Genomic DNA, 16,325 nt, shown 5'->3' on the forward strand with positions numbered 1-16,325 from the left:
AAGGACACGAAAATAGGTCAAAAAGAGGGCCGAGCCACGCCTATAAATAGAGTTTTTCCAATGTAAATTAGATATCTTTCAATTTTGTAAATTATCTTAGCTTTCCCCTTGTAATTCCTCTCCATCTCCTCCATCTTCTTCGACTTCCATTGAAGCTCCTTCAAAGATTTTTCTCGAGGAATTATCAAGGTCCGTCCTTAAGATTAAGTCGCCGGCTGCAGAGTAAACAGGTTTCCTGAAAGGGATTTTTGTATCTCCTTTTATCTTTCCTTATTTGTACTCTTTGATACAGTTGCCAAACTTGACTTATTGTATCTTGTGACATTTATCTTCGCCTTTAATAATAATTTAGCTCTTGTTTTGTTCTATGATTATTTGTCTAATCTCTGTCTTACGCTTTATTCAATTGGTTTAACTCATTCAAAAGCCCCAAAATCTAGTAGGCACATATTGCGAGCTGAATCTGACCTAGTCAGAGCCTAGGAGATTGACGACCTCTTAGTTGATTAAGCGCCAATTTACTGAGCCTTAGACCTAGTTTCGGCCTTAGGGAATCACGCGCTAGGAACTTCAGGAGGGTAAGTAGGGTTAATCGCTTTGAATACAAGTGACTCAGATTAGGTTTTTATTCAATAGACTTAATAATCTATCTTCATTATTATCGTTCATACCATGTTCCTTCGGATAATTGCATTAGTGAAAGATCAATTAGGAGTAGTTTAACTTAATTAGGGGTAGAGTAACTTAATTAGGCATAGAATAACTTAGTTAGAATCGGATAACTTAGCTAGGATTAGCATAATTCAACCTAGGAGTAGAATAACTTAAGCAAAACCAACTCAAAACCCCCTAAGCCTAGATAACATCCGAGACCGAGTAGCTCGATACTTGCAGGAATAAATCCTGTGGACGATAACCTGGACTTTCCAGAAATTTATTACTTGATAACGACGAGGTACACTTATCCCTTAGTGAGTTCTCATCTCTAACTTAGGTGAGGGCGCATCAGCCACTTCGGCCCTAGTCGGACTATGGCCAAGGTTCTACAATGTGGCTTTTATTGGCCTACCTTGTCCAAGGATTCCCAAGACTTTGTCAAATCATGTGACGCTTGTCAACGGAGCGGGAACATCTCCCGTAAACATGAAATGCTCCAACAAGGAATCATCGTTTGCGAACTTTTTGACGTTTGGGGGATAGACTTCATGGGACCCTTCCCTAAGTCGCATAACAACGCCTACATTCTCGTGGCGGTTGACTATGTCTCCAAATGGGTGGAGGCCGTTGCCTTGCCCTCAAATGATTCTAAGGTAGTCAGGAAATTTATAAAGAAGAACATCTTTACTCGGTTTGGAACCCCTCGAGCTATCATTAGTGACGGGGGCTCCCACTTTTGCAACCGCCAATTCGATCAATTATTGCATAAATACGGGGTTGCACACCGAGTTTCTACCCCCTACCATCCGCAAACAAGTGGACAGGTCGAGGTTTCTAACCGCGAACTAAAACGCATCTTAGAAAAAACGGTTAGTGCCTCTAGGAAAGACTGGAGCCTAAAGCTCGACGATGCTCTCTGGGCCTACCACACGGCATTTAAAACGCCTATCGGGATGTCTCCTTATCGCTTAGTTTTCGGGAAATCGTGTCATTTGCTGGTGGAATTAGAACATAAGGCCTATTGGGCTCTGAAATTTCTAAATTTTGATGTGCAGGCCGCTGGGGAACAACGCCTCCTCCAGCTCAATACTCTTGATGAACTTTGTCTCGGTTCGTACGAGAATGCCAAGATCTACAAAGAACGTACGAAGAGATGGCACGACAAGCACGTGAAAATCAAGGAATTCAAGAAAGGAGACCAAGTCCTCCTATATAACTCTCGCCTTCGCCTATTCCCAGGAAAATTGAAAAGTCGGTGGTCGGGACCATACACCGTTATCAACGCCCACTCATCCGGAGCGGTCGACATCCAAGGTTCCGACATTGAAACCCATCGGGTCAACGGTCATCGCCTGAAAATCTATTATGGGGGCACCCTTCCACAACAAGGCGAAACCACATTCCTCCAAACCCGTAAGCATGCACATATCACGAGAAAGTCGAGCTACTCTGACTCTAAGTGTAGCCTCGGTTTGCGCCCCTCAAACCCTTTGTATATATGTATCATATCCGTTTGTTTAAGCACGATCTTTATTTCCTTCCAATAAAATTAACGAAAAACAAATCCCATTTTAATCCAAATACTTCACGCAAGGCAAATACACCTTCCATGCAGGGCGTACTCCCTCGTACGTCCCGCGTGATTACCCGTTTCTTGCGCAAAAATACTCAGAACCTCAAACACGCGGGGCGCCCCACTTCACGCGCCCCGCGTATTTGAGTCTCTGCCCAAAAACAGCATAAATCACATCTTTTAAGCAGGGCGTACCTCCTTGTACACCCCGCGTAATTCCCCTTGTCTTGCATCAAAATACTCAGAAACTCAAACACGCAGGGCGCCCCACTTCACGCGCCCCGCGTATTTGAGTCTCTGCCCAAAAATAACATAAAACGCCTCGCGTAGGGCCCCTGACCACCAAGGGTCTTCTTTTCCTTCCTTACCTTTATTTTTGTTTTGACTTCTTTTTGCGACGCCCTTGGAATAGGCATCATTTTAAATAACGCGGAGGGCCGTGCAACCCCGAACTTAACGTTTGTTTTGCACTAACAAAAACAAAAATAAAAATCAAATAAACACAAAAATAATTAAACTAATTTATCAATTCTTAAAATTTTCCCGACACATTAACCCCCCTCGGAAATTATTTAAATGTTCCGTTGTTTGTCCTTAAATGTAAATATTGTCGGTACACAAAGGATTAGTTTTAGTAAGAAATTTTAGTCTTAATTTTGAAGTTGTAGAATTTATGCAAAGACTAGGTGATACTAAACAAAAGCATTGAGTCCTAACCCACACGTCATCTCCATAATGAAACTTAAAAAGGCAATAAAGACGGGATGTTCGAGAGTCTAGCAAAGACTCGATAGTACACAATTTAAACCCGAATCCTTGTGAGATATTTTTGAGCCTAAAAGAGTTCGTACGAGAACTCTATTTCTTTCACAATCTTCGAGAGCTTTGACTTCACTCGACTCATAGAGTTTGCACCTAATGTCGGGTTTAGTACATCTATCTTGGTTAAAATGGCAATAGATGGTAAAACAGATCCACTTAGTCTAATTCTTTTCCTAATTTATTTTTCTCGTTTTTATCAACCTATAGGAAACCCCTTTTGAGCCTATTAACCGACGTTTTGTTGTTAACACCCCTTTTAACATTTAACCCTTTTTCCTCTAGATTAAATACCAATAAAATCAATTCACACCCGAAACAAGCCAAGGCCTTGACAAATAAGCACCAAAAGTCCCCGAAGTCATTTTTGTGCCGCTCTCAAAGCAAAAGAAAAATAATAAAGAGCAAAAAGGCATTTTCAAGCTCCACCCGAGCAATTTCGGGTATATTTTATAAACTCGCTAAGGCCTAAAATAAGAATACGGCGCGATCATTAAAACGGTATTGAAACTTGAGTTTCCAAAAAAACTAACCACCAAAAAGCCACCCACATTACAACCCCCCTTCGGGTTCGCTTTTAATATTGCCAAAACCATAACATAGGAGGAAAAACCCGGATGAAAATGCAAACTCAACGTGATCTCGAGTAAGTGCAAAGAAGAGTGCTAAAACACCGACCCACCTAAAATTGAGCGTAAGAGCGAAATCCCTTGGTGAGGTACTATTGAGTTCTCAAAAGATAATCAACCCCTGTTAATATTGCCTATTAATCTTGATTATGCAGGTTTCAAACAAGTTTTGTACTCAATTGTTTGTGTAGGTACTTACCGAAACCTTTGCATAAACCCGTAACTTTGAAATCACGCACTTGGCAAAACCAACCTTCGGTTTGTTTCTTAATTTTCTTAATCCCTTGTCTTTCGATTTCTTTTACTTGAGGACAAGTAAAACTTTAAAGTCCGAGGAGGTTTGATAGGGGTATTTTACCCCTATCTTTTAGCGTGATTTACGGGTTGATTTTGGATAAAATAAATAAGTTTAATTACAAAAATAAAGCGTTTTGATAAAATAAAGAAATAAAAATAAAATTCGTACTTTCAGTTAATTTTCCGTATTTTTGATTAGTTTAGGAAATAAAAACGTCAAGCTAACTCGGCTCGCAAGATTTGTATTTCAAGTACGAGCAAGGAGCAAAAATCTACTCAAATACGCGGGGCGTATCATCCCTTACGCGGGGCGTGAAACATGGTGTCAGCAATAATTGCCTTATCCACAGACGCCATGTGGAATTGACTCAGCATATGCGGGGCGTATGCCACCCTACGCGAGGCGTATGACACATGTCCAAAATGATTGGCCTAATCTTGAAAGTCGGACTGCATTGTCTCCCTGAGTCAACTCTTTATACGCGAGGCGTATCACCATATACACGAGGCGTATCAGGCAGTTCCTCAATGTTAAAAGCTCAGAGATTCATTTACGCGGGGCATGTTTCAGCTACGCACGGCATAAAAGCTCCAATTCAAGCAATAAATCTTCAGAAACTCAAACATGCGGGGCGTACTTCAGCTACGCAGGGCGTGTTTGAGACAATTAGACATGGAATTGGTCCACATGCAGGAGATTTCTGACGGAATGGGCACTTACGCGGGGCGTAGACCACCTTACGCGGGGCGTATCATGGGATTTCTGCACCAAATAATGTTGCTCCATACTTGTGCCTTGTGAAGTTACAACATTTCCCTTGCTTGATGTTTATAAATAGGAAGGTCTTGAATACCAAAGATATACAATATATTTTAGAGAGCAAAAACTATACTTGTTTTAGTTTAGATTTGTATTTTTAGGCTTTGTGTAATAAAACTCTTCCATCTCGAGAGCTTGTTCGTTGCTCCCGGCATTCCATCGAAGTACCGCTCCATCTCTCTGCACACCAAGCTCGAGAGTTCCACCATTCAAGTCCTTAGAGACGGCTTTTGAGTCCGATTAGCTAGTTCCGAGGGTGGATTCTTCCCTTTACACTTGCTAATTAGCTTGATCTCATCCTATGTACTAGGCTTGTTTGTAATCCATATTTACACCTTCCATATTTATAATTTATGATTCATAATCTTCTTTTCTATATATGTGTTGATGTTTGTTGCTTGTTTTGATATTTATAATTGATTGTTGTGTAGGAGAACGCGACTACCGACGCCATTCGGGCTATTTTTAGGGATTCATATAGGTGTTGCCTTACCGGAAGTGACAAACTGGAAACCGTAGGAATTGACAAACCACGGAACTTACGGGCCCTAATTTCTGGTCCCAAGCATTAGACACGCCTTGACTTGGAACCACGTCGTCTAAGTACTTCACGGGTCGGTCGAACTACATATAGTCGTCTTTGCAAGAGCAAAACATTAACCTTATGTGCATTAGGAGTCGTTATTTGTCATAGTTATAACTTATCACCAACCGTATCACTTCTTAAGAGTTTCATTACATAAATTTGCCTCACCCATAGTTAGGAGTAGTTTGTAGTTGGTTCCCCCATCAACCTCAAAGTATTCACCGCTTAAATAACATATAAAACTGAGTCGTTTAATACTTGCAGTTATAAATCCCGTGGATTCGATACCCGGTCTTAACCGGATTATTACTTGATACGACGGGGTACACTTGCCCCTAAGTAGTGACGTCTAGTAGATACAAAGCACTTAGAAAGACCACACCCATAATCATAGCACAATCATCGTAATATATACATTTCGTCGTAGAAATACGACCACTAGACTTCGCGCTACCAAGTTTTAGCGTGATTTACGGTTGGTGATAAGTTATAACTAACGGGGGTTGATTATCAGGAAAACCATCGGTTTGGGGCGTACTTCAGCTACGCAGGGCGTGTTTGAGATAATTAGACATGGAATTGGTCCACATGCAGGAGATTTCTGACGGAATGGGCACTTACGCGGGGCGTAGACCACCTTACGCGGGGTGTATCATGGGATTTCTGCACCAAATAATGTTGCTCCATACTTGTGCCTTGTGAAGTTACAACATTGCCCTTGCTTGATGTTTATAAATAGGAAGCTCTTGAATACCAAAGATATACAATATATTTTAGAGAGCAAAAACTATACTTGTTTTAGTTTAGATTTGTGTTTTTAGGCTTTGTGTAATAAAACTCTTCCATCTCGAGAGCTTGTTCGTTGCTCCCGGCATTCCATCGAAGTACCGCTCCATCTCTCCGCACACCAAGCTCGAGAGTTCCACCATTCAATTCCTTAGAGACGGCTTTTGAGTCCGGTTAGCTAGTTCCGAGGGTGGATTCTTCCCTTTACACTTGCTAATTAGCTTGATCTCATCCTATGTACTAGGCTTGTTTGTAATCCATATTTTCACCTTCCATATTTATAATTTATGATTCATAATCTTCTTTTCTATATATGTGTTGATGTTTGTTACTTGTTTTGATATTTATACTTGATTGTTGTGTAGGAGAACGCGACTACCGACGCCATTCGGGCTATTTTTCGGGATTCATATAGGTGTTGTCTTACCGGAAGTGACAAACCGAAAACCATATGAATTGGCAAACCACGGAACTTACGGGCCTTAATTTCTGGTCCCAAGCATTAGACACGCCTTGACTAGGAACCACGTCGTCTAAGTACTTCACGGGTCGGTCGAACTACACATAGTCGTCTTTGCAAGAGCAAAACATTAACCTTATGTGCATTAGGAGTCGTTATTTGTCATAGTTATAACTTATCACAAACCGTATCACTTCTTAAGAGTTTCATTACATAAATTTGCCTCCGCCATAGTTAGGAATAGTTTGTAGTTGGTTACTGATAGGGGTATTTTACCCCTATCTTTTAGCGTGATTTACGGGTTGATTTTGGATAAAATAAATAAGTTTAATTATAAAAATAAAGTGTTTTTGATAAAATAAAGAAATAAAAATAAATCTCGTACTTTCAGTTAATTTTCCATGCTTTTGATTAGTTTAGGAAATAAAAACGTCAAGCTAACTCGGCTCGCAAGATTTGTATTTCAGGTACGAGAAAGGAGCAAAAATCCACTCCATACGCGGGGCGTATCATCCCTTACGCGGGGCGTGAAACATGGTGTCAGCAATAATTGCCTTATCCGCAGGAGCCATGTGGAATTGACTCAACATACGCGAGGCGTATGCCATTCTACGCGGGGCGTATGACACATGTCGGCAATAATTGGCCTAATCCTGAAAGTCAGACTGCATTGTCTCCCGGAGTCAACTCTCCATACGCGGGGCGTATCACCATATACGCGGGGCGTAAAAGGCAGTTCTTCAACATAAAAAGATCAGAGACTCTTTTACGCGGGGCATACTTTAGCTACGCACGGCATAAAAGCACCAATTCAAGCAATAAAACTTCAGAGACTCAAACACGCGGGGCGTACAATCCTCTACGCAGGGCGTGCTTGAGACAACAAAACAACGAATTGGTCCACATGCAGGAGATTTCTGATGGAATGGGCATTTACGCGGGGCGTAGACCAATTTACGCAGGGCGTATCATGGGATTTCTGCACCAAATAATGTTGCTCCATACTTGTGCTTTGTGAAATTACAAACTTGCCCTTGCTTGATGTCTATAAATAGGAAGCTCTTGAACTTCATTTGATACCAAGAAATAATTACACACTAGAGAGCAAACTATACTTGTTTTGTTATTTGTTGTAGTATAGATTCAGTTTTTGTAGCTAAACTCTCCACCTCGAGAGCTTGTTCGGTTGTTCCGGCATTCCATCAAAGTTCCGCTCCACCATTCGTCACCAACCTCGAGAGTTCCACCTCCACGACCTAGGAGATGGCTTTGAGTCTGGTTAGCTAGTTTCAAGGGCGGATTCTCCCCTTTTACGTGCTAATTATCTTGTACTCTTCCTATGTACTAGGCTTGGTTGTATCTCATTTATATACATTTCATATTTATAATTTTATGATTTATAATCTCTATTTCCCTTCACGTGTTAGTATTTGCTACTTGTTTTGATATTGATAATTGACTATTGTGTAGGAGAACGCGATTTCCGACGCCATTCGGGCTATCTTTAGGGAGTTATATAGGTGTTGCCCTACCGGAAGTGACAAACCGGAAACCGTAGGAATTGACAAGCCACGGAACTTACGGGCCCTAGTTTCTAATTCCCCCGCATTAGACACGCCTTGACTAGGAATTACGTAGTCTAAGTGCTTCACGGGTCGGTCCTACTATACTTAGTCGTCTTTGCAAGAGTAAATTATTATCCGTAAACATTTAGAGTCATTATTTATCGTGGTTATAACTTATCGATATTCATCCCACTTCATAGGGTTTTAGCTACACAAATCTGAGTAGCCAATAGTTAGGATAGTGTGTAGTTGTATCTTACTTCACCCCCAAAGTAATCGCCGCTTAAATAACATACGAAACCGAGTCGTCTAATACTTGTAATTATAAATCCCGTGGATTCGATACCCGGTCTTAACCGGATTATTACTTGATACGACGGGGTACACTTGCCCCTAAGTAGTCGTAGCGTCTAGTAGAGTTAAGAACATTTAAAAGATCACATCCATAGATATAGAGTCCGCACTCACAATATAATATACATTTCGTCATTAGAAAACTCCACCTAGATCCTATGCGCATCAAGTTTTTGGCGCCGTTGCCAGGGATTTATAATCTCCTACAATATTAGACAAAAACGTTTCATTGTTAGTTTAAGCATTCTTTTTGTTAAATTGTTTATATATACTTTGACTAACATTATTCTTTCTTGTTGATAACCTTTTATACTTCTTTTTACTTTATGCACACCCGATCGAAAAGTGATTCTCTTATTCCTATTGATCTCGAAATTGAACGTACTCTTTGTAGGATTCGAAAAGAGAGAATGGCAAACCCCAATGCCGAGGTCAACCAACCACGGAAACCAAAGGCCACACGTGAACAACATCCGCGGGGGAAATGATACGCGTTCGATGATGGAGATCCTTGCCCCGCATCGCCCCCACGATCCCGGCCAATACATACGAGATCAAGACCGGAATGATCCAATTGATACAACAATGTGGTCAATTCGGAGGGGAACTCCATGAGAACCCCAACTAACATTTGGATAAATTTCTTATGTGTGCCGATACCTCTCGGCAAAATGGTGTTCCCGTTGAGGCTGTAAGACTGAAATTGTTTCCTTTTTCATTGATAGGACAGGCGTTGGAATGGCTACACTCATTGGAAGCGGGATCCATCACGTTATGGGAAGAGCTCGAAAAGGAGTTCCTTTCCTACTACTTTCCGCCGTCCAAAACAGTCAAGTTACGGACCGATATCACATCCTTCATGCAGTTGGAATGCGAGGCCCTTCACGCAGCTTGGGCTAGGTTCCGGAAGTTGCTTCGAAACTGCCCCCACCATGACATCCCAAAGCACGACTTGGTAAGCACTTTTTACCACGGGTTAACCCCCACTAACCGTGCGACTGTTGATTCCGCTGCAGGTGGGGATCTATTTCGGAAGTCAGCTAGTGAGGCCTACGAGCTCATTCATGAGCTCGCAAGGAAAAGTGTGTAATGGCAAGAGGATCGGCTTGCCGGCCCATCGCGACACCAGACATTCGCTGTGGAGAAAGAGGCTCCGAAAAGCTCCATAGCAGAAATGAACAAGAAACTTGACTCGTTGATCGCCCAATTGAGCCTCAATAAAAGTGTGCACGTCCTGATGTGCACTTGCTGTGGTGGAGACCATGATGCGTTTAATTGCCAAACCGGTAGCCCCTTCGCCGGCGATACCGGAAACGTAAGTTATATAGGAGGCAACTAAAGGTATAATTCCCATCCGAACTCCTATTCTCACCACAATAATAATAATAATAACGGCGGATGGAGGCCTCGGTACCAACACCCGAACTTATCATATGGCAATAATAATAACGTGTTGAGGTCCCCATCCGGCTTTGAGCAAGAATTTCGGGAAAACGGGCTCGGGCAATCACAAGCCGCGCCCGGTAATCGAAACGCTCCACCTTCCCACAATGTACACGACCAATCGGTCACGTCATTGTTGAAGGACATATTAACTCGTCTTTCCGATAGCGAAGTGTTTTGCAGGGATCTTAGCCGCCAGGTGGCCCACCTAAACCGTCAACAACAAGAAAGGCCACTAGGGACCCTCCCGGCGAACACTGAACAAAACCCGTGGGGTAAGAATCAGGAATCCGGACAAGTGATAACGCTCCTCAACAATAGGAGTTCGGACCCGTCAAGCTCCAACGCGGACGTCTTGCAATAAGCCGCCATATAAGAAAGTCGAGCTACTTCGGCTCAAAACGTAGCATCGGTTTGAGTTCCTCGAACCACTTGTCTATATGTATTATAAACGTTATCTCTTTTCTTTATTTTGCATTATTGTTATTTTATTTTCATCCTCATTTTTACTTTATTTTATTTTCTCCCATTTTCTTTTATTTTCATAAAATCAAAAGAAAAACAAATCCCACATTAATCCAAAACCCTTAAAATACGCGGGGCGTACAACCCCTTGCGCTCCGCGTAGTTGTGTGTCTGCCCCTTTTACTTAATAAAAGACACACTACGCGCGGCGTACCTGAATTTGCGCCCCCCATACACATTACTCATTGACGCCCTTGTTTAATAAGTGCCACGTAGAGGACACGTGGGGCGTACCCTAGGGTACGCCGCGTGTATCCTCGGGGAGTTGTGAATCACAACTCCCCATGGCAACTCCTTCTCTCTCAAACATCCCATCACTCCTCTTCCCTATACAACTTTTCCACTTCCACACTCCACCTCCTCTTCCACCCAATCAATTTCCATCCTTTCAAATTCAAATTTTCAACTTCCCTCCATAATAAATTTTCATTAACTACCTCCTTAATTACAAATTAATAAAAATTAAAAAGAGTCATAAATAAAACATAAAAATCATAAAATCAATTAAAAATCATTAAATACTCATAAATCCAAAAATAAAAAAATCAGAAAATTACCAAAAACCACAAAAATCCTTCATCTTCCGTCCTCATATGCGGGGCGTAACCCCATTTACGCCCCGCGTCTCCGCCCTTTTTGTCATCAAAAAGGGGCAGGAGGTCCGATACGCGTGGCGTAACCCTATTTACGCCGCGCGTATCTCACCATTCTTGCGCAAAATAACATCAGGGGGAGGGATACGCGTGGCGTGGCCCCTTTACACCCCGCGTACCCCTCTGGGAATCCGAGCTTTGCTTGGATTCCCCACTTCTCCCCTATATATATCTTCCCTTTTTCTCCCTTTCCTTCCTCACAACTACCCCAACTCTTTACAACACTCATCTCCCACTCTCTCTTCATTCCTTCTCCCCTCTTCCTCACACAATCATGACCCGAAGCAAATGAGCAACCGTTAACACTCCCCTCGACCAACAAATGCAAGCTCATCGAGATCGCACCACTCGCTCCTCCCGCACCCAAAACCAACCACAACAGCCACCCGAGCGGGAAAGCACACCCCCTCTCACCCGCCTATACCGGGCCCCTTTTCACCTTCTCACCGAGGAGGAGGCCACCCGGTACGAAGAACTGTGTGCGGCTATAGTCCAAGAACTTCCATACATCCCGCGTAGCGTGCTCGATCAACACGATCTCGGCACGCCTTTCGAAGTCTGTCTCCGTGCCCTCGGGTGGTACGACATTTACAGTACCGAATACCATGTGTACCCCTCCTTAGTCATTGAATTCTTCACCACCCTCACCTCCAATAATGTACCCAGAGCCGCGCTCTTCAATTTCCGCCTCCAAAACCGTCCCTTCACCATTGACACCCAATGGCTTCGCAACCACTTCACTCACCAAGTGGAGCCTAGCGTCGCCCATTGGCCCGACGGTGTCTCCGCTCCCGAATATTGGGCCTCTATCACCGGGTTCGATGACTATAACGTATCCGACCTCCACCCGACCTCTATTCGTGACCCTATTCTCCAACTCCTTCACCGCTTCATCTCCTTTTATTTCACGGGGAAATCCGAGTCTACCAAGGTCAACAAACATGAACTGTTGGCCCTCTACTGTTGTGCCAACGGGCTCACATACGACCTCGCCTACCATGTGGCCGTCCACCTCCGCACCACACCCATCTGGAAATGGGCCAAGCTCGGGTTCGGCGACCTCGTCACCATCTTCGCCCTCTCCACTCTCGGTTCCGACGCCATTGAGCGCCTCCCACGCCTTGTGCATAGGCCATTGGACAAAAACGCTTTTAAATCCTTATAGCGTCCAACTTCCGGCCCGGGCGAGACTTCGGGGGCGGCTCATTCCAATGCAGAAGGGGACTCGGATTCAAGCATGGGTCTCAATTTCAGTCCTCCACCCCTCCACGACTTCACCACTCTTTATGCTCGGTTGGATATCTTAGAGGATAACCAACGTCGGGATCGGGCTCATTTCGACTCCCGCTTCGACACCATTGAGGCACAACAACATGAGGACCGGGCCCATATCGACACTCGTTTCGATGCTCTCACCGTTTCCTTCGCCTCCTACTTCAACCTCCATGGCAATCGACCTCCTCCTCAACCATAGTTCCATTTCTTTGTGTTTTCCATTTTCTTTTGATGTTTTGATGTTTTGATGTACTATCTTTTTCTTTTATTATATTAGTAACTTCCGTTTATGTTTCGTGCTATTTTTGCATTTATTTTTGCTGTTTATAATCAATACACGTAGGGCGTACCCCATAGTACGCCCCGCGTACTCTTTATTTTCATACACAAAAAAGCACCAGAAACTCAAACACACGGGGCGCCTTCTTCCTGCGCCCCACGTATTTGAGTCTCTGACTCCAAAAACAATAAAAACACCGACTTACGCGGGGCGCCCTCCCTATTACGCCCCGCGTATTTGAGTCTCTAACTCAAAACGCACTAAAAATGCTACCCTACGCGGGGCGCCTGATGCGGCTTCTCGCGAAACCTCACTAAGGGATAAGTGTACCCCGTTGTTATCAAGTAATAAATTTCTGGTTTAAGTCCAGGTTATCGTCCACAGGATTTATTTCTGCAAGTATCAAGCTACTCGATCTCGGATGTTATCTAGGCTTAGGGGGTTTTGAGTTTGGTTTTGTTAAATTAATCTACTCCTAGGTTGAATTGTGCTAATCCTAGCTAAATTATCTAATTCTAACTAAGTTATCTAATTCTAGCTAAGTTATTCTAAGCCTAACTGAATTACTCTACCCCTAATTGATCTTTCATTAATGAAACTATTCGAAGGAACATGGAATGATCGATAATAATTAAGATAGATTATCAAGTCTATTGAGTAAAACCTAATCCAAGTCACTTGTATTCAAGGCGATTAACCCTACTTACCCTCCTGGGGTTCCTAGCGCGTGATTCCCTAAGGCCGAAACTAGGTCTAAGGCTCAGTAAATTGGCGCTTAATCAACTAAGAGGTCGTCAATCTCCTAGGCTCTGACTAGGTCAGATTCAGCTCGCAATATGTGCCTACTAGATTTTGGGGCTTTTGAATGAGTTAAACCAATTGAATAAAGCGTAAGACAAGAATTAGACAATAAACATAGAACAAAACAAGAGCTAAATTATTATTAAAGGCGAGATGATTGTCACAAGATACAATAAGACAAGTTCGGCAACTGTATCAAAGAGTACAAACATAGAAAGATGAAAGAAGATACAAAAATCCCTTTCAGGGAACCTGTTTACTCTGCAGCCGGCGACTAGATCTTAAGGACGGGCCTTGATAATTCCTCGGTAGAAAGCTTTGAAGGAGCTTCAATGGAGTTTGAGGAAGATGGAGAAGATGGAGAGGAATTACAAGGGGAAAGCTTAAATAATTTACAAAAACGAAAGATCTTTAATTTACAATTGAAAATTCCTATTTATAGCCGCGTCTCGGGTCTCGTTTTGACCTAATTTCGTGTCCTAGTTGGTGTAGGAAGACGTGGGGCCGAATGTGGCTTCATGGGGGCGGAATTGGTCTTTTTGACCAATTCCCGCAAGTCTGCTCGCCGAGCAGAATTGCGACGAGCAGGCGCTTGGTGGCCTGCTCGGCGAGCAGGCATAGCCTGCTCGGCAAGCAGAAATGGCCCGGGGGGGGGGGGCCTGCTCGCCGAGCGTTTTCGCCCAAAGCGCGCTCGATCCGTGCCGGATGACTTCCAAACCCTTTTTCGTCCGAACTTACACCTGCACACGCATAAAAACTCCAGAAAACATTAGTCCAAAAGCCGAATTGATCCGTGAATCACTTATTTTGAGCAAACGCTTCGTTTGGTGCGACTTTTGACGGACCAATTAGCTTCAAAAGATAACGGAATTCTAATATGCGTGTTATTTCGGCCGTATTTGCCTAAATTGATCACAAAACGAGCCTAAACGACGAAAAGTAAATAGAATGCTTCCAATTTCTAACTAACTCACACAAAAGCATTTAAATGCGAGAATTGCTCTCTTATTAGCCAAATAAACCTAAAAACCGTTCTAAAACCGTACCCAAAGATAGGGGTTTTTGACCCCTATCAGCGCCCCTTGGGCACGCATCGCGTAGGGCCCCTGACCACTAAGGGTCTTCTTCTTTTCCTTCTCTTACCTTATTTTTGTTTTTGTTTTAACTTCTTTTTGCGACGCCCTTGGAATAGGCGTCATTTTAAATAACGCGGAGGGCCGTGCAACCCCGCACTTTTAGTTTGTTTTGCACTACCAAAAACAAAAATAAAAATTTAATAACAACAAAATAATTAAACTAATTTATTGACTCTTTTAAATTTTCCTGACACGCTATCCCTCATTCGGAAATTAATTAAAGTTCCGTTATGTGTCATCAAAAAAATAAAAGCGACGGAACATAAAGGAATGATTCGATTAAGAAATTTTAGTCTTAATCTTAAAGTTAGGGAATTTGCGCAAAGCTTAGGTTAGTACTAAACTAAGGCATTGAGTCTTAACCCAAATGTTATCTCCATAATAAACTTTAAAAAGGCAATAAAAACGGGATAGTTGAGAATTTAGCGAAAACTTGATAGTACACAATTTAAACCCGAATCGTTGTGAGGTATTCTTGAGCCTAAAAGAGTTCGTACGAGAACTCTAATTCTTTCACAATTTTTCGAGAGCTTTGAATTCACTCGACTCATAGAATTTGCATCCAATACCGGGTTAAGTACACTTATTTGTGGTAAAAAGGCAATAGATGATAAACCGAACCCACTTAGGCTAATTTTTCTTAATTTATTTTTTCTCGTTTTCATTGAACATTAGGAAACCCCTTCGAGCCTATTAACCAACTTTTTTTGTTAATACCCTCTTAACATTTAACCCTTTTTCCTCTTGTTCAAATAGCGACATAATCAAGTTGCACCCGAATTATCCGAAATAAGTCACAGCCTTAGCAAATAAGCACCATAAGTTTTCAAAATATTGTTTTTGTGCCTCTATCAAAACAAAGGATACGATAAAAATAAAAAGGCATTCTCAAGCTCCACCCGAGCAATTTTGAAGTATATCTTGTAAAATTCGCCAAGGCCGAAATAAGCAATGATACGGTGCAATCACAAAACGGTATTTTTGAACTCGAGTTTCTTTAAACTAACCACTAAAGAAGCCACCCACATTACAACCCCCCTCCGGGTTCATTTTTAATATTGCCTAACCATATTTTAGGAGGAAAAACCCGGATAAAAATGCAAATTCAACATGATCTCGAGTAAGTGCAAAGAAGAGTGCTAAAACACCGACCCACCTAAAATTGAGCGTAAGAGCGAAATCCCTTGGTGAGGTACTATCGGGCTCTCAAAAGATAATCAACCCCCGTTAATATTGCCTATTAAATCTTGATCATGGAGGTTTCAAACAAGTTTTTGTACTCAATTGTTTGTGTAGGTACTTACCGAAACCTTTGCACAAAACCATAACTTTGAAATCACGCACTTGGCAAAACCAACCTTCGGTTTGTTTCTTAATTTTCTCAATCCCTTGTCTTTTGATTTCTTTTACTTGAGGACAAGTAAAACTTTAAAGTCCAAGGAGGTTTGATAGGGGTATTTTACCCCTATCTTTTAGCGTGATTTACGGGTTGATTTTGGATAAAATAAATAAGTTTAATTATAAAAATAAAGTGTTTTTGATAAAATAAAGAAATAAAAATAAATCTCGTACTTTCAGTTAATTTTCCATGCTTTTGATTAGTTTAGGAAATAAAAACATCAAGCTAACTCGGCTCGCAAGATTTGTATTTCAGGTACGAGAAAGG

Source organism: Euphorbia lathyris, chromosome 1 (assembly GCF_963576675.1).
Source record: "Euphorbia lathyris chromosome 1, ddEupLath1.1, whole genome shotgun sequence".
NCBI lineage: Eukaryota > Viridiplantae > Streptophyta > Magnoliopsida > Malpighiales > Euphorbiaceae > Euphorbia > Euphorbia lathyris.